At 30.0% G+C, this 21219-nt stretch overlaps 1 protein-coding gene across 2 annotated transcripts in view; it reads right to left on the bottom strand.

Moving 5' to 3' along the window:
- The window catches only part of LOC143192898 (cyclic nucleotide-gated channel alpha-3), a 223821-nt gene that overhangs the window by 101843 nt on the left and 100759 nt on the right, over positions 1–21219 (bottom strand). The window lies entirely within an intron of this gene.

Here is a 21219-nt window from a genome sequence, read left to right as displayed (position 1 = left end):
CTGCCAAACTGTCTGATCCTGTATTTGAAATAGTCTAGTTGGCATCCTGGTTTTAACTTTTCTACTAGTTGGAGAGTTGTGGCACAGCTTTAGATATTTGTGAAAGATGGGAATATTTAGAGAGTACTTCTGCGCTTCCAAATTGGTTTGGATCGTCAAGGTTGATTTCACACTTTTCTATGATTGTTGGTTCGACGACCTAGGTCGCGTGGATTTTATTTTTTCCAGTGTTGCTTCAAGTTTTTCACACCTTTTGATCAATGTTCTTTTTTATGGCACCTTGTCATAAATAAAATTAAAAAGTTAATGTCAAATTATTGTCAATCACTTGTTAATCATTTGAAAAATTTTCCGACAATATTTCATAGTTATGTTAGTGCAAAACAAAACACATTATTTTTAACTTCATATATAAAGTAAGCTTATCTTTGGGTATTTGCAATGAAATGATAAATTAAAACATGTGGAATCAAATATAGTTAGTGAGGACCGGAAGACAAAGATCTGAGTATTTATATTTTTATATCTAGTATTTATTTTAGTATGTTTTTATAATATATTTTTTATAATATTAATAATCAATAAAATTTAGTATATATGACGATTATAGTGTTGTAATTTACGCATTATAATGTATAGTAGCCCGTTTTCATTACTAACGTTCTAACCAACGAAGCAAGTGCAATAGTTTTGGGTTTCCATAATAATATATAAAATTACTGTCTGCCATCTTTTAATTATTACTATACCATATGTTTTATTGTGCTTTTTATCATGAAATTTATTATTATACTTGTATTATATTTATTCTTATATCTACACTTATATAAGTTATAAAATATGAAAAACTTTAGCACACAAAAACTATTAACTAACTTAAAAAACGATTTTATTTTATAGAAAGAATATATGTTTATTAACGGCGATACAAAACAATACTGAGGGTTTTTATCTATTTGATATATATGTATATATATTGTATATATATATATATGTGTATATATATATATATATATATATATATATATATATATAATTAAATCGTTCTTAGTACAAATTACTTTTTTTGCAGTTCGGAGTTTAATGGTATTGCCAACAAGATAAACCACAAAAGACCAAGCTCTTTTGTTTTTTTTTACCTCATGCGGCTCCACCAGCTACAGCACTTCTCTACGGTCCGCTGGAAATACAATTTTCCAGTTCAAATAGCGGCCGACGCAATTCGTTCGTATTTTTGCAAAACGCGTCGAACAGTTCTCGTCGATCCGCGGTCTGCCGATTTAAATGTTCAACTATCAATCTTTTTTGTCAGCTCTATTTGGAACGATTTCTTGCTAATTGCGTCTCACGTCACCGGTCCATTAGTCACTACCAAATTAATCATCATCCGGGCTTTGTTTAGTTTGTGCCCGAGGATTAAGAGATCTTATTGACGTCCCCTGGCGAATCTTTATGGAATTTAATCGATTAAGTAATAACACTGAAAGGTATTGAACCTGCTGTCATTAATTTGTTTGCTACGAATACCATTAGTGTTGTTTTTGATACTAGTATTAGAAAATATTGCTTTGAACAATTAGGGAAAATTAATATTGGTAGCTATCATTATATAGCTTCAATATAATATTAATTTAATATATGGATAGTGTAAAAGCGAGTTTTATCAAATTTTCAGTAAAATTTTTTTTTTCTTAAAACACAAAGACATTTACCATTCAAGGAAATCATAAATCGTTTCGAATATCTATGGTACTTGGAGTTCCATCTGGTAGTTCGATATTTTAGACCTTTTAATTATAGGTCGTTTATGTTTTTTTTAAGATTTTTTCTTAATATTTTGGTCTCCTTTTTACCAACGCGGGTTTATATGGACTGGACTTACAATTTAACTCCGAACCACGGTTCTCGACATTAAGCCTATTGACTGATCTTATCCAGCCAGGTTACAGGCGTGACTGGGATGGTTATTCCTTGTCGGATTTTCTACAGATGCCTTAAGGCGTTTGCAGCTACAATCACAAAGATAAAGTACATTTATGCCCCAGCAGGATTCGATCCCGCGACTATCGCAAGCGTTGGGCGACCCTCCTGTCGCCTTGACCACTGCGCCATCGAAGCCGGCCTTTTTTTTGCGGTTTTGAATAATAATGGAGAGGAATTGGGCGGGATTGTCGCTTCCTTATAATTGTAGAATTTGATTGCGAATACTTAGCAACAGAAATAATTACCATGAATGGTTACCTTGTTGATGTTTCTTTGGAGGCTGTATATGCCAGATGTGGTAACGTTATACGTCCAAGCGACGTTAGAACTTCATAACAGTTCGTTTGTGAAGACGCGATGTTCAGAGTTATGTCATGTGAGTGAGTCCATCAGTGTGTGAGAGTCATGAGTTCCATCAAATGGTGAGTTTATTCAAAATTTAATTCAGTTTTCTCTTTTAATTCCAAATCAAGCATTTTATATTTATTTTTTATTTTTTATTCTTCATTTATTATTCTCTATTTATTTTTTTTATTTGTTATTCTCATTAACCTCCACTTATGTATTTAGTTATTTATCCATTTATCGTTAGCTGCTTTATTTTCCTCTACTTTATAATTTCTTCGAATAGTCGTTTATTCCCCATAATTATTAAATAATAGTAAATCGATAATAGTGCCATCGTTGTAACTTAAATATAAATTGTAACTATTTCATAAAACAGAATCTAACGCCAAACGTCCAAAGTTACTGATCTGTAGTTATGATCAATGGATAACTGGAAGCATACGTAAACTCCATCGAAAGTGATTCGACTCTTGGTGACAGCGTATCTAGCGTGTTTGCCTTTGGTTTTTTCCCTTGTACGCATTGCACGTTCATCATAGTCGGAGTTAGTTTAGTTAGTTAGAAATGAGTGCACAATTTCTGATTCATTTATTTATATATTTATTTATTTATATATGAGAGACTTTAACTTTACCCTTTACCTTAATAGCAGCAGCTCGTGAGTCTGCTTCCCTTGATCTCAATGCGGGTCCATTATTTTTGCTGTTAGGATATAAGCTGGTACGTCGTACATCATTGAGGATATAGTGATATTAATTCGCTACATTTCAGTCAGTAATGCGAGTGAGAATATCATCTCAATTCCATGACATTTCAACCCATATTATAATGGAACCTCCCTCATTCTTGATTGAATGAAGCAGGCAGTCATAAATAAGCTCCATAAATAAACCCTACCGTTTGTAGGAAACAAGGTAAATTATGATTCATTGGACCATAGTACATTCTTCTATTTGTTAAGTGTCTAGGTTTTATGATCATTGTACTCACTTTTTCGCGGCTCATCGTTAGTTTCAGCATTACTTAAGGGAGATTTCTGATATCACTTTTGCCACGGCAGTTTTTGTTGCCTATTTTAGTTAATTTGGGATTTCGCCTATTTTCGCTTCCATATTTCTTCGCCGATAAAATTCTACCATGTTTTGTGTATGCCGTCATTACCGTGGTTAATCACGTTAAATAATCATTCAAGTTACGTACCAAATGTGCCGAAAAGTCATAACAGGCTTTTTCGGAAATAAACTACATAATTTTCAAGAAAATTTAAATTTATTTATTTATAATATTGGATATTGTATCTCTACATCTGGCCCATCTTTTAGGCAATTTATGGATGCCATCCCAAAAAACGGTTTGTCCTTGGAGCAAAACGAGCCATTTTCTAACTTCTTCGAAATGCTCTGAAATCTCGTGTCCTAGTGATGCAAGAAATTGATAGTCGGACGGGGCAAGGTTTGGAGGATATAGTGGGTGTGATAATATGTCCCATCCAAGTGCTTGCAATACTTCCTTGACCAGTTTTCCTTTATGAGACGGCGCCGTATCGTGCTGTAAAATCACTTTACCTTGTCTTCGGGCCCATTCTGGACGATTTCATCAATGCGTGGTTAAAATTGATCATTTGTTGTAGGTGAGGGTTACTATTAACTATTTCGCAAGGTTTCACAGAGCATTGTCTTGCGACCAAAAAGCCTTGGAGTCGATCGTCCGGCTTCGCTAGATGAACCACGATCTTTTGCGCTTAGGGTTATCAAGATAAATCCGCTTTTCGTCACTCGTCTTTATTAGATGCAGTAATGACTTCTGATCATACCTTTGAAGCCGCTGTAATTTAACTGTAATTCAATTGATGTGTCACTCATTTTGCCATCTTTTGGATTTTTCCCATTGCTCCTAATCAGACCTAATCAATCCTAATCGTTTCTTGGGCCGCTTTTAACACTTCTGCCAATTGTTTTTGAGTTTAGGCTTCACTCAATAACTTTATCGGTTTCGCATCTTCAAACTTTTTCTGTCTACCAGAACGCTTTTAAACTTGTACATCGAAATCACAACTTTTGAATTTTCGAAACCATACCTCATATGTGTTTAAGGTTAGAGCATGCTCATCATAATTTTCTAACGGCAAATGATGAATGAATGAATGACTTCAGCGACTACTTTATTTTTGATTAAATAAGAAAAGTAATGAGCCACAAATGCACGTTTTCAGGTACTAAACTTGCTATAAATTGTATTATATTGCATGTTTTTCACATTATTTCGTCTTCATATCTTCTGTATATTTACATAATAAAAATATAATTTCAATGTTTTTGTAACAAATTGTAGTATTACTTGATAATTTATTATTTATTATGGAAACGTATTACATTTCAAGTGTTTCGTACGCAAAAATTTAATTTTCCCATCCGCATAATTTTTCTCATTTCCCTTGAATTTCTCTTTTCGCGTGTTTGCGCTCGTGGTTTTTAACTTTTAATTTCCAAACAATCCCCTTTTAACACGTTCGGTACGGTCGTAAATTAACTGCAACCCCATTTTGAATTTCATTTATCTAATTAATGTTAAGGAGTTATTTGAGAGAATATTACCGTTGTTTACATAGACAAGAAAATATTGATGTGGGTTTTGGTAAATTTACACCATTAATAAAATTAAATGGGTGTGAGTGAGTTATATTTTGGGTTTTGGAGATAAAAATAATTTAAATATTAAACAAGCAAACTTTTGCCAACGAATCAATTGTGTTTTAAATACTGTACAGTTCTATTAACTTAAATGTGTCAAAACAAATGGTAGGAAAAAGGAACAATAATATCTGAGCTATACATGTGCTGGAATAAAATTGGTTGTTTTAATTTAATGAAGTGTTGTGGTTAGAATTTCTTAATGATGACCGATGTTTTGTCTACTTTTAGTACCTCACAACAAACAATATATTTGGATTTAAAATATATTCAAAGCATTATACTCTGAGTAGTTGAATTGTAATGGTTCATTCTTCATAACTTTTGCAACGTGTAGTCTAGCGTTATTCAAGATAATAACTTTGTGTCTGTTATTGTTAATGGTTTGAAGGAACAATACGTAGTTCAATTTATTCAACTGACATTGGTATATTTATGTCACTATATGCACCGCAATATTTATTGTCATTAATACTTTGCTGCCAATGTGAATGACTCTACTGAACTAACTCATCTCATTTTGCGCTTTATATTATAGTAGTAGATCACAAACCTCTTCTTGTTTGCTTGCCTCTCAAGAAACGAAACATCTATTATGTGGAATCCATTTTCCCTCCTTCTGTATCTTTCATCGTAAACGCCTAAAAGATCTGGAAACAGTTGATTCATTAACTGCTAAGTTATTTAAAAGAATGCCAGATGCACTGGGGGCCAGATCTGAAAGATATGGAGGATGAGGAAGCAATTCGAAGCCCATTATTCATGGATTTTTGCCATCGTTTTCACTGACTTGTGACACAGTGCATTGTCTTGGTGAAGCAGCACTTTCATTTTCTTCAAATGTGGCCGTTTTTCGGCGATTTCGTCCTTCAAAAGGTCCTATGTAATAGTCGCTGTTGATAGTCCTTCCTTTTTCAAGGTAGTCAATGAAAATTATTCCATGCGCATCCCAAAATACAGACGCCATAACGTTGCTAGCGGACTGTTGCGTTTCTCCATTCTTTGGAACGGGTTTATCGTGTGCAGTCCACTCGGATGACTGTCTATTGGACTTCAGAGTGAAATGTTGTAGCCATGTTTCATCCATTGTCACATATCGACACAAAAACTCGGGTTTACTATGCTTGATTATCTTCAAACACTGCTGTGAATCGTCAACTCGTCCTTGTTTTTGGTCAAAAGTGGGCTCGTGCGGCATCCATTTTTTAACAATAACAAAAGTCGCTTCGCTCAAAATGCTATAATTCACAAACTAATGATTCGGCAGCTGTCAAATTTATACACGCATCTTTTGATGGTTATGGCTAACTAAACAACATATGCATTTAATTCTAGTAGCGCCATGTATGTCTCAGGCTGGGGACTTTTCATTTGAGCTGTCAAAAGTTCCCAGAAAGTTATTTTAAGAACTGCATTGTGTAAGAACTGTATTCTTCGGCAGCATTTTCAATCCAAAACATTTTACTCCAGTATCATCCAACAAAATCCAAGACATCATGAGTTTGCCACTCCTATCTAATTTTTGTGCTGTCACATATTTATGTAGATGTCATATATTCTGATGGATTTAGAACGTATATAAAAAAAACAAAGAATAGGTGAAATAAAATTTTTTGGTAATGTCTGGCGTCAATATAACATCAAATTCTTGGTATATTCCATATAAATCTGTAATACTAGCACATAGGTACATTTTCACCTTTCTTTAGCTACTTTTCGATAGCTTTAAATAAAATGTATATTTCGTTTAGACCTAGAAGATTTTATGTGCAACTGGAGCCAGTGATTAAAATATTAGCACAGGACGTGGCGTAGTTAATTTTCATGAGTTTAGCGGACGTTTCGTTGAGCGTTGTCAAAATTATTTTCCCCTTCTGGTTTCAATTTGTAAAAAAGGTATGTCTTTGATTGAAACAAAATATTGCTGCTGTGAAAGTTCATAAGACATGAATTAAATAGGAATTTATAGTTCTTATAATGTTTCAACCAGGTTACGGACGTTATATTTACAATAAGATGTTAAAATCCTCTCATTTTCTCGCATAATGACAATCCCCAATAAATTCCCAATCCATATTCCCAATCCCCGCAGGCTGTGAAATTCCCCACAAGTTGGTAACGATGCTGGTCTCTGATTGAAATACATGCAATCATATAATAAGATGATTTGATGTAAAAAGTTTCTTCACAATGTAATGACGGAGTCAATTAACCTTACATACATATTTTCAGGATATATACATCTTGATAACATATATTTTTATATACTATTATCATAGAATATCTTACAAGTTGTGCCATATTTTGATAAATATACTTTATGCACCGTAGAATACGTAAATACAATGAATCCTTTTGTGGGTTTTCATTAGTTGATAATAAAACGTTAGTATTCAGTAACAATAAAATGTATATGGCAATTTCGCCTCATAGGTTTACAATCTAAAGTAAAATTATGTAAAACTAAATGAAAATTTGTAACACGGCGAAGCCGTAACAATTTCCATTCCGAAACATTTTACTTTTTACTTAATAAAAACTTTTCGCACAAGCAGAACCCGAGAGCATCAACAATCTAATCAAACAAAAAGCCCTTTTTCTACGAGTATAAAGCTAGAAAGTTCGGAGTGAGAAAGGTGCAGACGCAAAGGATACTTTGTATGTAAATAAGCAAATAAATGGCTTTAAAACTGGTGCGGAACTTTTTGGAGATATGAGAAGAAGGTCGAGGAGATTTTATGAAGTTTAACTGCTTTTTTGAGGTTTGATTTAAATATCGCCCGCGTCAGTGTGAAAAGGATATTTTTTTTCATCTAAAAATAGAAAAGCTGTTATAAAATTTATTTGGAAAGTGTCAAAAGGAAAAAAGAAATATAAAAATGTAAAATATAAGTTTTTATTTGTGTAGCGATGAAAACACATTTTTTCTTGACTTGAAATTTTATTTAAAGAATAGGAACTGGCGTCCTGTTAGATACTTGTGTGATCGTTATTCTAAAGGACATAATATGAAATGTTAAAAAAATATTCTATAAAATTAAGCGAAGGTTTTATGTGTGCATTAATTAAAATCTAAAATTATATTATTATCATTCGATTGGATTACTAAAGTGATAATCTATAATGAATAAAAAAAATTGTCGAAGAAGACATAATAACTTAATTTTTCTGCACAATAATGTCTTAACGAATTAAATAAAAAAAGGTATTTCATCATATTGTATCAAAAAAAGTTGAAGAATACAAAGTAAAATTCCCTTACCAAAAAGGTAAGCACTTAGTATAAATTAGTTTTAAGAATTTTTTTTTATTTTAATTTTTGCTTTACAGTTAAAAATCTTTACGATATATTTTATTCAAAGTATTGTCCAATATCTGCTACTTTTTTCCATCTTTCAGGCAATTCACTTATTCCATTTTGTAAGAATTTATTTTTTGATTCTACCTATTAGTCGAACCATTTTTGGTATCGTCATAAGAAGTGAAGCGCTGCCCAAATGGGTCACGACACATATGTAGAAACAAGTGGTGATCAGAAAGAGTAAGATCTGGAGATTATGACATTCCATTCCTTAGAGGTACACCATGAATGCTGGGGGTAGAAACAGTGCCATTTCGAAGATCATTAAAGGCAAGCTGGCAGACGAAAGTACTGGCGATACTCAAACATAATTTTATTATAACTATAAGCTGTCCAGACGGGACAGAGACCACGTCCTTCCCTGTGGTTTTCTCTTTAGGAAGTGTTAAATTATAAATATATTACTGTACTGGCTACGGACTGCAGTATTATCTGAGGGACCATTTCTTTTGAATGGTGTTACGAATGATATATCTTAAAATAGACGTCGGGGTAGTTTTTACCTTTTTTACCCTCAATGTCGCTTTGTATCGCCATTCAACTAGATGCCTGTTCTTTTCTTTAAATAAAATAGTTTTCCAGGTAAATTAATACTTTTTGTATTTAAAACCCTTTCTCATTTGATAACTTAACATAAATGAAAATATATAATTCGTAACTTATTAAAACATATTCTACTGATTTTACAATAATATAAGAATGTTTTCTTTCCTTTAACAATGGAATCAAACTAGGTGAGCTATCAACTAATTCTAAATTATTCATGGGATGTGGCGTGACATTAGTGCATTCTATTTCCGCCGGATCCAATTTAAAACCAAGTTTATTGTTCGCTCTAAAAGACAAACTTCAAATAGTTTCACATTCGCCAGGAATCAAGCCGCTATCAGAAACTAGTTGAAAACAGATTTTCGACCCGTCTTTGTGTGAACAGTGTAACTTTATATTGGACCAACTTTGACGTGTGTGTATATTACTAATCAGCTGTTTCACTATTGTAGATTATGTTATAGTGTATATTGTTGTTATATTATATGAATTGATAGAGGTGGTACATTAAATAGGATGGTTCCTATTGAAATGTTGGTAAATATAGATTCACATCAGTAATTATAATATATAATAATTAAGAATTATTATGTAAAATATTGTTTATATTTGTTGAAGCATGTTTTAAATTTTGGTATTTTAAGCTCATAACTGTCTCCTTATCAGTTTCCAACTTAGTCCTTTTTTAACTATAGCTAATAATCATATATCAAGTTTGATTAGTAAAATTATGAATAAATCAATATATCAAAGGAAGGTGTTATGAAAGAGTCATAAAATCGATTTTGGTGCCATAATACTCACTTTATAAAGTATTCGGTTCTAAAGTCGGTGAAAAGGGCCTCGATATATCTAGTGGTAATGAGAGATGCATAGCCAGGCACATTTTTTTGACGGAAAAGCATTAAACATTATATGCACAAGTATTTATGCTATGATTTTGTGTGTTCGTGTTAATTTTTCAATAAGGATATTAACGACGGGACGGCGACAGGACGGTCCACCTACTATTGCGATATTATCTTTTGTGATTGTCTTTAGGCAAGATTGCAAAATCCGACAAGGAAAATGATCCCGGTCCTGGGGACTGTCTGGTCCTAAACAGGCTGGGTGAGACCGGATATCTTCTGGAATGATTTCTAAGTTGGTCACTTAACGGTAGGCTTAGCCGAGGATCGTGATTCGGAGCCCATGTTACTAAAGAAATGGCTTAGAAAATTTTCATCGCGCTATAACATTCCAAAAAAGTATTTACTTGTCCCCATTTCTAATGTTCCATGGACGATTTCTTCATGCAGTCCCACAGGTCTACAGTGACATGAACATTTATTTATATACTAACAATTTGTTGTTCAAAGATAACTCAAATTGTCATTTAAGCAAACATCCCATTTTTTAAGCCTCATAGAAAGTTGTCCTTGTTTCTTCTTTCAAGCTCTTTCCACCAGCTTATTTTTCTAAAGTTTGACATCCAGAGCCATGCCGATGTATTTTACTCTGTTTACATGAGAAATTATTACACAACTAATTATCTCTGGCAGTTAATTTATATTTGTATAAGAAAATTAACATGTGTAAGTTTTATGCCATTTAATTTTATTCGCCATTTTTTTCCCATTCGTAACAGTAATGACAGCGACTTGTAATTTACTTGTAGCTATCTGAATATTGATGACAAGCATATAACTTATTTTAGCTGGCTCAGTTAATTGAATTGGTTTGTTTCAAATGTCCAATGGTTACTCCTATACCCAAACTGGCATAAGTGGATTTTCTTCGAGTTGTTTGAAGCATATTAAGTGTACAATAATATCCTATATACCTTAACATATTATGCATTGAATAAGTCTGTAGTATTAATCTTTTTAAATTGATAATTGTATTTTATTACAATCAACTTGACATTGGCATAGGAAATAATCGTTTTTTTTTTCAATATAGTCAATACTGAGTAAGCAACAATACATTACTTGAAATAAAAGATATTAGAACACTAATATATTTTTATGCATCTAATACCCCTTATGTACGAATATCCTTATGCTTGTATATAATATCCCTTTTATGTCCAACTAGGATTGATCTGGATCTGAACGCTCAACATGGAGTCCGAACCACAGTGCTCGATATTATGACTGCAAATTAACGAATCACCAAATTTTTAAAATTCTAGGTCTTGTCCAACTTGGTTGCTATTACTATTATTACTAATTCTATCTATGCTTCATTTATCTTATATTTAATAATAAAATGGTTATTATATTATTAACAAATATATATGTATATATATGTATATATATATGTATATATATGTATATATATATGTATATATATGTATATATATGTATATATATGTATATATACATATATATATATATATATATATATATATATATATATATATATATATATCTGTGTGTGGTATCTATATATAATGTGGCGAAAAGTGATTAGGTAACTACGGTATAAAATATTTTTACTAAAGAAATGGCTTAGAAAATTTTCATCGCGCTATAACATCCCGAAAACCTATATGATAAAACAACCGTATTTAACTGCGATACTAAATAACGTTTTTCTTGAAAAAAAGGATTTTCTGAATGAAATATTTCGATTTGAAAAATTAATATGAAGAAATGTTCAGGAGGAATAACTTTTATATTTAACATAAGAGGAACTAATTGCTTAGTGTTTTTCTGTAGCATCATCAAACTTTAAATTTTATTCGAAATTTATTTAAGAAAACACACAGCCGGCTTGGTTGGCGCAATAGTAAAGCTGACAGGACGGTCCTCTTGCTGTTGTGATTATCGAGGGTTCGAATCCTGCTGGGGCATGGTCCTAAATTTATGTTTGTGATTCTCACGCAAGAGTACAAAATCTGACAATGAAAATGATTCCGGTCAGACTGGGCAAGTCAGTATTCAAGTTGGTCACTCGCCAGTCGGTGGGCTTAATGCCGAGGACCGTGGTTCGGAGCCGACATTAAACAGACCCAGTACAGATAAATGCTAATTGACGAAAAGGAGACTTATTTAAACAATGTAATCACTCAAACGATTTGAAACTATTCGATTACAGAAAAACATTTTATATTAACAGTTATATAAGTATAATTATTAATACATTACATAATACTATAGTATATTTAGCAATATAATTGTATTAATATTAATTATACAAGTTTTTTTTAAATTATTTTTCACATAATAGAAACCACCATTTTAAAACGCTTTGAAATTATGTTCTCAGTTAATTATTGTCATTTAGATCTTTCTCCTCGCATATTTGAGCTAATTCGTCTAATAAGTGATGCAATTCATCACTGTGATCTGGCAGAGGAGAAGTATCATATGTCGATAATACAATTAGCGTCTATATATGTTGAATAACTCAATAATATTAAAAGGTAATAATATACAGAGCAATGCTGAAGCCATCGCATTTAAAAGTTGTTTATAATAATAATTCGAATATTCACCAAAATATATCGCTGATCAAAATGCCAACACCTAATATTATGTTTATAAAAATAGGCTATCATCTAACTTATAATGTTAAAAATACGATAAAAAAAAACAAAAACAAAAAATAAAATAACAATAACGTTACTTTTCGCTAAGAATGAAATATTACCCCTATCGGTGTTAGTCCCCCGAGACGATTTTTATACAACACTATTTTTCTCTCGGAAATAACAAGGACATATTGTTATATAGCATAAAAATTCCATTACAGGGAGATTGCCAAAACGGGAGAGCTAACGGAGAAAAGTGACAAATGGAAGTAAATGAAATGTTGTCACTACAGACCTGGTTTTACTGCTTATAGCGAAGCCACAAGGGACAGTACACTCCCTATTCTCACAATTTAAGTTCTACCATACAATTGATAATACATACTGCAAGATTCTTTGATTTGTTGTATATTTGTTATATACAAACCTTGAGGTTTTTTCCTTGATTTATGATATTTTGGTTAGAATTCTGTGAATTACTAATTATTTAAGGTATTGTCTACAATAGATCTTCTTTTTGGGTCAGTATTAACACTCTTTGTTTGAAATTCGATTTAAATCACAATGGGTATTGTTCGGTGAATACTTTCAATGTAGATTTTATAATTTAGCCACCGCTACACATGACCGAGAGCTATAACAATGAAAAATTGGCCATGCCTTTGCTTTCAATCCTTTCAATATCCTGGTCAAGCGAATTTATTATATCCAACAACTATATATTCCATTATTTTAAAAGCTCAATTATTCGGCACTTCTTGACTATATTGAATGGCGTTTTTTAATATAATAATTCTCTTCATATACACTTGTTTATATCAACCTATATTCATTATCTTGTGGGTGTCTAATGCGTTAAGATTGAAAGCAAAAGATCATAGTATGGGAGTTTTTTCGGCCCTATCTTTAGCATTTATCAATACGATTGAGATTTGAAATTGTCACCGTGACCACGGATTAAAACAAAAAGCTAAATATGGTGGTAAACCTTATACTTCAACGACGAATTAAGGTGCAGGGATCTACCGAAATTATTTTTAAATTATTACGTAGTTTATACTAAAATAAGATTGAAAAGGTAGTATTTTTGGTGACGGTCGACGATCATGGATTAAATTCATAAATATATTTCGTACTCCTTTAATAAAACCGTCCATAACTGTTCAACCGAATACGACTGTAGCTGATGGAAAAATGATAGTTATAGTAAGAACTTCACTGCAATTTTATGTTATTTGGCCACAATCCCTTTAATGTTTGTCGAGTTAACTTTAAGTTTCGTCTACTATTGCTCTTCCCCGACGATGTTTTACCATACCAGTTTTATCTTTGCTCTCATTACCATGGATACTGTAGCTTGGGAAACGTTAAATAAAAAAAATATGTTTAACTTTCAACTTTTTAATATTAATTTAACTAGTTTCATTACAGACGTTCCCACTAATTGAGCACCAACGATTTGCACTCTTTCGACGTCTGAGAAATCACACATTTCATCGAGCTCTTACTTTAAGCATTACAGAACATAGCGTATAATACAAAGAAATATAACTTACGCGACTTCGCATGTAAATTGAATGATGCATATATTATTTACACGGAAGCAGTGTTGCCAAAATACCATAATATATACTATTATTTGGTTTTCATATTATTTTCTCCAACCCTTGTAATACTCTAATAATGTTTTAGTTTTAAACTATACATATTTCATGTATGTATATAACCTACCTATAAATTGCATGTATTAAAATGAGCTTGAATAAATTCATATTTAAATGGTTCAGGTTAAGAAACTGAAAAAAGTATTATGTTATTACGAATATTAATGCCTTTTTATAGATTAAAATGGTGTTAATTTATTTTACATATGAACATTCATTGACATAGTTTGGTCTATCATTATAGTTATACTAAAAGCATAACAACAATAAACAGCGAAGTAATAAAGATAAGTATGGACATAAATGGTAGACTGTAATGGTATTTAGTATAGCTAAATATAAATGTTTATTCCATTTTATCGATAAAAAATAATGGAGAAGGATATATGTGTTATTTTGAATAACATATAATTTGACCATTTTTTATTTGTTAATAATATAATTACCATTTAATTATTAAATATAAAATACCGTAAAATCAGTACATTAATTTAAATATTCAATAATTATAGTCAGTTATTTAATAAGCTAATGAGCTGTAATAAAATAATTCAATGGAATGAGCTTGTAAGATGAGATAAATGAAGCATAGGTAGAATTAGTAATAATAGTAATAGTAACCAAGTTGGAATAGACCTAGAATTTTAAAAATTTGGTGATTCGTTAATTTGTAGTCATAATATCGAGCACTGTGGTTCGCACTCCATGTTGAGCGTTCAGATCCAGATCAGTCCTAGTTGGATATAAAAGGGATATTATATACAAGCATAAGGATATTCGTACATAAGGGATATTACATGCATAAAAATAAATTAGTGTTCTAATATCTTTTATTTCAAGTAATGTTTCCTATGCCAATGTCAAGTTGATTGTAATAAAATACAATTACCAATTTAAAAAAATTTATACTACAGACATATTCAATGCTTAATATGCTAAGGTATATAGGATATTATTGTACACTTAATATGCTTCAAACAACTCGAAGAAAATAAACTTATGCCAGTTTGAATATAGAAGTAACCATTGGACATTTGAAACAAACCAATTCAATTAACTGAGCCAGCTAAAATAAGCTATATGCTTCTCAACAATATTAACATAGCTACAAGTAAATTACAATACTGTTACGAATGGGAAAAAGAATGGGGAATAAAATTAAATGGCATAAAACTTACACATGTTAATTTTTCTTATACGAATATAAATTAACTGCCAGCGATAATTAGTTATGTAATAATTTCGTATGCAAACACAGTAAAATACATCGGCATAAAATAAGCTGGTGGAAAGAGCTTGAAAGAAGAAACAAGGACAACTTTCTATGAGGCTTAAGAAATGGGATGTTTGCTTAAATGACAATTTGAGTTATCTCTGAACAACAAATTGTTAGTATATAAATAAATGTTCATGTCACTGTAGACCTGTGGGACTGCATGAAGAAATGTTCAAGAAATCAGGACAAGGTTTTTGTACAACAAAACAAAACAATATCGTCCATGGAACATTAGAAATGGGGACAAGTAAATACTTTGTGTTTAAATCTGGCTTTTTACATTTATTTTATTTTAATGCAATTGTATATTTTAGTTAAATTGTATTTTGTACTGCAATTATATAATTGAAGATGTTTGCAATTTCCCACTCTTGAATTGTAATTATATATTAAATGTATAAACTAGTTTATTGATAGGATTTAGCGGGTAATAAGTAAATAAAAAAATCGTATTATTTTGGTATTTATAGTGTCATCACTGACAAGACGCTTAATGCATCTATTATTAACGTTTTAAAATTAGGAAAAAATAAAGAGATGTATATCTAGTTTCAATGCTGAAAGTCCAAGTATAATACCGTTAAATATTTAGATAAAATATACAACCATAATAAAAAAAATGTAACAATTGTTTGGGAAACAGCATGTTTATTTCCCTTTAAATATATATTTGAACAATCAAAATGGAAAGAACATTTAAAGTTGTTTCCATGGAATTATAATGTTTATTCAGATTGAATAATGCTCTTACCCAAAATTTGCATGCTCTAATGAAATGGTACTTATGTAAATTCGTTAAAATATAATTAGCATATAAGTTACTTGTCATTAAAAACAATGTAACAACATATACCGGATGATGATAGAGTACGCCGTCCTCTACTACGAGTTTAATTTAATTTATTTAAAGCAATTAATCAGTAGAATTACATGTCTAGAATTACCGCAAATAAAGATCCCTTATCCTCCTGTAACGAACGACTCACTGATAATTCTCCAATTCCAAATTGGCTCACCATTAACTGTTTTCAGAGATAATAACCAAGATTTGGTAATTTAGATCCCGAAATTATAACGAAGAAAATTTCTCTTAATATTGTTTTTGTCTGCTCTGTCATAATTAAATATTTTTTATTTTATTATGAGGCCAAGAAAATAAAACTAAGTTTGCTAGTAAAGTTTTGTATGATTCTTCACAATATAGTTGTTCTTTTATCGATATAATAATATTTTACATTTTACTTTTTGAATATTTCTGCTATATATGACAATTTAATAATAGAAATGTGCCTCTTATATAGTATATCTCGTTTCTTAAACCATATTACTTATTCTGTTAAGCCTAATTCGAAATATGTCTCCCTATTTGTATTTATTTTAAATTTGTATTTTATTTTCAAGTTATAATAAATATAGAAAATTGATTTTCTCGTCATAATTTATGCCAAGTGAAAATTCTCGATTTATATTGTTATTTTATTTAACTTTTGTTCATCAAGATTTTTACCTTGATATTGGTTGTCCACACACAATATTTTAACAAGATCTACAGAAAACAGTTCCCAATCATATCTATTTTTTCATTTTGAACTTTTGTTCCATATTTATCATATTATTTATTAAATGAGTGATCAAATATTTGTTAAATGTAGTGTATATATTAGTGACCTAAAGAGTTTCTGATTGTGGCAAAATAATGGATAAAAATTAATTTTTTATGTGTAATGCGTTTAAAAATGTGATATATAAAATTAAATTCGTAATTTAGTATGTAACAATTAACTAGATATAGATCTTTAACTACACACCTCAATTAAAAAATTATCAGCTGAGAGGAGCTATAACAAATTCCGAAAACATATCGAAGACAACACACAGTAACAGAAACGTTTCGAGAAAAAGATCGGGAATAAACTATATTTAAAGTCCCGCTGACTTAAAAAACAAACATGATTAAATAACAGTTATTACAGGATATACTAAAACTAACAAGCTACACAAGAACGGTCTAATAGAGTAATTGGGTTGACGACTATCAGTATTGCACTATTAGAATTGTACACAATTACTAAGCGCCCTATGATTATATTTATAGTCTGTTCAAAGTTATTTTTCACATATATCATTTAAATTTGTGACATCAAAACGTCAAAATGTTGGCGCATCCACTAGTTAAAGTTTTAGTTCAGTTTGGCTTTGACATACATCTAATTTATAATCTAAATAAAATAATAGAACAAAAAATTTATCAAATATAATTTATTTTAACATTATAGTAAATCTAATAACTACAGTTAAGTACACAGCCACAATAGTTTATAGGTTACAGTTATAACCTCTTATAACTAGTCCTTTCAAGAATTCTTCATAGGTCTGACAACCGGACAACTTTGACAGGCTCATTCGTTTACGTTTTCGAACTAATCAGACAAAATTGCGTCTCTTTTTAACTAGAATAAAATGAGAAGGAAAATATTACCTGATTCTTAAACGAATTTACAAATTCTGGCAGGCAATACATTAAACATCATGATGAAGCATGAATAAAAAAACTTTGAATAGACTATATATTATGTTTATAAAGCTTGGTCAGCGCAATGTTCAAGAAAATGACCGTATAACTAATGATATATATTATAATATTTTTTATAGTTATATTTGAAACCTATTATTATTTTATTATATTTTTTAAAATTTGTTACGGCTATCTTAATACCTTAAATATCCATTAAATGTAATTAATTAAAATAAATTAAAATTATTAAAATAAAATAAAACTAAATTAAATATCACCTTTGTCACAGGTTTACAATTAGAGCTTTGTATTATTCATTTAAAATCACCTACATCTTTTAATATATTCTGAATAGATATTTTCAATGGTATGTCTTTATTTTTAATTGCTTGGCATTATATAATTTTATATATAATTGTTTATTATACATTTTTTAAATATATTTTTTTATTATTTATGGATTTTCCCTCTATGTGCTTTTTCTTGATATTTTATAGTCCATTTTTTTACACTGCAACTATGTTTTTAATTTGACAACTCCATATTTTCTATTAATTTATCTAACCTATTTAATCCCTACCCCTCCTCTGTTACTTTACCCTTTTAGTTTTTACAGAAACACTATTTTCTTCAGCACTGTCACCAGTTTTTTTTTAAATATATTTAAAACTTGAAAACCATAACGTAACCAGTTGTTTGTTAAGAGCTTTCTTGTTTAAATTTCAAATATTTTATTACATTTAATACATTTAATTTATTAAAGTGTCCTTTATATATATAATGGAAACAGTTATAGTAAAAAACCTTTCTTCAAAATTGGGACTATGCTTGTATTTACTCCAGGGAAATTTATAAAATCCCTACAGATGCCGGACTTTTGCACCTAATATGTCACATTCTGCCATTGAATATTGTTTGCATATATATTACTTTTAAACATATTTGTTCAATCTTGAAGTATGATATATTATAGTTATATTTGCTAACAATTTTATACTTTTAACCTTTTGCAAATGTAATAATACTATAATACTATAATCAATCTAAAATTAAATAAAGTTCTCACGTTTCATTGTACGTAATAAGTCACGATTTTTACAGTACTTCCCCGTAATATCCTCATTACAAATACATTGTTTTGTTACTATTAAAATGTACAAGGTTTTTATCAAGAAACCTCACTGCCAAAATGTCTAGAATTGTTACAACTGCAGTAACATAATAATTCAAATTAATTTAGGAATATTTATAAAAATAAAACTATATAAAAGCTTGAATTTTATATTTATTATTTAAAGATTACAATTTGTTGTTTAAAAGTAACTGAATATATTCATAAAAATTAAAGCCTAATCATGAATATTGATATAAAGAATTTGGTTAATAATAAATGTGATCTTAAAAATGTTAACCGCTGTGGATCCCCAAGTTAAAAACATAGTGATGATAAATGAATATAATGATGATTGTACGAATCAGTTAGCTTTTCATATGCTAAATCGATTTAAAGAGGACACAATTTAAATATAATATCAGGTCATCCGAATGAATATACTGCTCGACATTAATGTTAAATAGATAAATGTAGTTCTTTCTTTAAAAGAAAGCAGTCCAAAAGGCCGACGGGTTTAAATAAATAAATACAATAAATAAAAAATTTAAAAGAAAGCTTTAAAAAATCAAATTTAGTATTCCTTTGTGGATGTAATGTGGATTCGATGTGAAAGTCATATATGAAAGTATATTAGTTGCTTACAAGTATTTTGATTAGAAATATTTATTGGTGAAAACGCGAAGTATAAAAGTAAAGAACCTATCAAATTGTTAAATTCGATGTTACTTTCTCGATTTTTGTTAAAAAATATTTCCATTCAATAATGAATAAAGTACTTAGTTATTTATAATTATCATTTGTCATTTACTTACATTTACATTATGTCACGAATTCGTTTTTTTTTCTATGATTAGATGTTTAATTTTTATTTAGTATTTATGGTTATTGTACATTTATAGTTCTTAGGTTTTGTTTAAGTTCTATTGTATTGTCTATAATTATTAACTATAATAATTAAATAATATACTGATATTATTTGACAATAGCAATTAATATATTAAAATACGATAAAGCATTTGTGGGGTGTTATTCCATTCCATAGAAAAATTCCATTACTTTTTACAGATCCACAGAACATTCAAATATAAAAGTAATTCTACTTCGTTTAAAATAAAATTGTTAATTGCATGATAATAGTATTCAGTAATTTTTTTCCCTTTTCTTTTATAAAGTTCGTACGTGAAGGATGTACATCTCCACCTCCCTTATACTACCGTTGGAAAATATATGCACATATAGAACTAACTAGTCCAAGCAATTATCTCCGTCCTTTCCTCTCTTAGAATTTATATAGGAAAAGGTTCGCACATTTTCGTCTGACATCGCGAATTGCACAAAACAGTCGAACTGTGCATTTTGCTGAAAATAGTAACTATTATTTTCAGTCGCCAGTTTTTTAACTATCGACCTGTTCGACTGTTTTCATTGGACTGTTCCCAACGCTACTCGAAATTGAATTGTTGGTTTATATATATATATATATATATATATATATATATATATATATATATATATATATATATATATATATATATATATATATTTATATATATTTTTTCTTCTGTATTGTCGACGGTATTTTTCACAAAACATTTAAAACTATATTTTATAACCAATTTTTCTGATAAATGCTTCTTTAAAGTAAAAAAATAATCAGAATGCATACATGCACCTAATAATTTTATAGTTGCAATAAGAACATAGATATATGTACGTCAGAATGTATGTAAATTAGCAGCCAAATATGTTTCCCGTATATTCTTACGTACTGCTTTAACTGAAAGTATAAACACGTAAAAGACACCAAGCAGTTGCCTTTGAACTGTGTAGGAACCCTTAGTGTCTCTCTATTGGGTTAATTGCGGTACAATAATTGCAGTTTCGTTTGTTTACAACACCTTCTAAATGACAGTCTTTCGTGACAGAAAACTTCTCTTTTCTTTTTTCAAAACGTATTCCTTAAATATTGTTTTATTGCTAATTCAACTTTATGATAAAATGTGTTATTCGTTTGTGAAACATAATATATATGCCATTATCACTATACAAATTTTCAATGTGATTTTGATAATGGAGGCTCAGTACTAAAATGTATTTTAGAAAGGAGCATTTTTGCAGGTTTGAAGAATATCGTGTCAATCACTAGCAAGATATAGTTCTATTATCTTGATCCTGAATTAATAGCAGTCATGGAAGCCTATT

The sequence above is a fragment of the Rhynchophorus ferrugineus genome, unplaced genomic scaffold, assembly GCF_030347505.1.
Source record: "Rhynchophorus ferrugineus isolate W39M unplaced genomic scaffold, kcgeb_rfMv2 rfM3, whole genome shotgun sequence".
Classification (NCBI taxonomy): Eukaryota; Metazoa; Arthropoda; class Insecta; order Coleoptera; family Curculionidae; genus Rhynchophorus; species Rhynchophorus ferrugineus.
The sequence above is the reverse complement of the archived record's forward strand: the minus strand, read 5'-3'. Positions and strand labels throughout refer to the sequence as shown.